This window comes from Cannabis sativa, chromosome 4 (assembly GCF_029168945.1).
Source record: "Cannabis sativa cultivar Pink pepper isolate KNU-18-1 chromosome 4, ASM2916894v1, whole genome shotgun sequence".
Taxonomy (NCBI): Eukaryota; Viridiplantae; Streptophyta; class Magnoliopsida; order Rosales; family Cannabaceae; genus Cannabis; species Cannabis sativa.
Window position 1 is genome coordinate 25,654,840 of NC_083604.1, and position 2,289 is coordinate 25,657,128.

The following is a 2,289-nucleotide window of genomic DNA, read 5'->3' on the forward strand; positions in this document are numbered from 1 at the left end:
GCTTCATCCATTGGAAAATCATCCACATCAGCTTGGCATTCTGAAAAGTGATGGCTTCCCCCACATAACTCACACACAACTTGGGCTTGTTTAGCTTGCCCTGCAATTATCTTTGTCAATGCCTCAACCTGTGCTGTCAACTTGGTGATGGCATCGACCTCTAACACACCAGCTACCTTCTTTGATTGACTCCTCTCAGTTGGCCACTGTTGATTGTTTAGAGCCATCTCCTCTAATAGATCGTAAGCCTCATTAGCACTCTTCCTCATAAAGGCTCCTCCAGCTGCAGCATCTATTAAAGTTCTTGTATTTCCTACCAACCCATTGTAGAAGTTGTGGACCAGCATCCACTTCTCTATACCATGGTGAGGGCACTTTCTGATCAAATCTTTAAACCTCTCCCAAGCCTCATGGAGAGATTCATTATCTTGTTGGCAGAAGTTATTAATTTCTCCTCTCAGCTTTGCAGACTTGGCTGGAGGAAAGAACTTTGACAAGAATTTCGTTGCCATATCATTCCAGGTGGCAATAGAGTTGGGTGGCAAGGAGTTTAGCCAACTCTTGGCTCGCTCTCTAAGAGAGAATGGGAACAGTCTCAGTCGAATAGCATCATCACTAACTCCATTAACTTTAAAGGTTTCACAAAGTTCCATGAAATTAGAGAGATGCAGATTAGGATCTTCAGAAGGGAGGCCACCAAGGCGGGCGAAGGCGCACCATTTGAAGTATGGCGGAGTTTGATCTCAAAGTTATTGGCATCCACTGCCGGTGGCACGATACATGTTGCACTCCCGTCAGAGTAGGGAGAATGTAATCTCTCAAGCTGCGGCCATTAGCTTGATCTTCTACTGCGCCACCATTGTTACCGTTATTGCCTCCATTGTTTGCAGCATTGGCAGCCATGATGTCTGAAGTTTCAGCAGTTACTGAAACTCCCTCTTGCCTCTTGTTCTTTCGGTTTCTCCTACAAGTTTTCTCGATTTCGGGATCAGCTGGCAATATCACTACAATTTCAACCCTATAAATACAAAAACTATTTATTTAATAATTAAATTAATTATCAAATAAAATTATCATTTATAATATATATTAATTAGACTCCACAAAGTCTCTTAATTGATAAACTAACCTTAAAATCCTATTTCTTCACAATCAAGCCATAACATAGTGAAAATTCATAAACTAGACATAGTCTAATTTTGGAATTAAAATTGATTAACTAAAATCAATTAACTGAGTCTTATAAGCAGTTGATCTCAACTAGTATGGGGACCATGGACCTATATAACCGAGCTTCAAATAAGCAGATTTAGAATTTACTAAGTAAATTCTCTAACTTATTAATTCCTCATTGCACCACTATAGAACTTGGAATTGCACTCTCACTTATATAGAACGCTCTATATGTTCCACGATATAGATACGCTATTAGTTATACATTGTTATAATCCCAATAATCAATGATCCTCTATAGATGATTGACATTGCATAGGGATTAATTTACCGTTACACCCTTGTTACGAAAATTCTGTTTATTACGCAAGTGTACGTATCAAGTAGTATCTCACGCAAGTGAGGTCGAACCACAGGGAATTGGATTAAGTACTACTCCATTATACTTATGATTCTATTTGGTAAAATAATAAGATTGCAATTTTTGAAAGTAAATAACTCAGAAATTAAAGAGAAAATAAACGAAGATTAATCAAGATGAGAGATTAGGGAGGTGAATCCTGTTGATAAGTTACCTATGTTAATGCCTAATTGCTATCCTTATCTCAATGTGAAAGACAGATTATAAATTAACCTAACTCTTTTCAGATCTTCTAGGTTCTAAATAATATGTTCTCTAATTAACTTCTTAATTAGATCAACACAAAATCAGCATTAAGCAATAATCTATTAGTCACTGGGCTATGTAAATACTTTCGTTTTACATCAAAACCTAGACTATCCAAATTTTAGCATTCCTAATTCTCACTTTTCAGATTTCGAATTAGGATCATAGAGCATGTAAAAGGTGATCAAGCTTGCACATGAAATTAAACACAAATAAAGATAGTATTCACACATAAGATGAAGGAATGGCAATTATTTATTAACTAGGCATAAACTTAAACAACAATCATCATCCTCCCTTATTGGGAAATTTAGTTCATAATAACTCTAAAAACATCCATGATTAATTCAGAAATAAAAACAAACATAAAGAAGAATAAAAAGGGTAAAAGAAAGAAACTAGAAGGTGGTATCGCTCCGGGTCTTCAAGATAGCTTCCTCTCCACTTTG

The 2,289-nt window shown here is 36.5% G+C and overlaps 1 non-coding gene across 1 annotated transcript; it reads left to right on the forward strand.

The window, feature by feature from the left end:
* The first annotated feature begins 357 nt into the window (after positions 1-357).
* Positions 358-464, forward strand: LOC133037607 (small nucleolar RNA R71). The gene has a single exon (XR_009687698.1). It is a non-coding gene; the product is annotated as a small nucleolar RNA R71 (small nucleolar RNA).
* Positions 465-2,289: the final 1,825 nt, after the last annotated feature.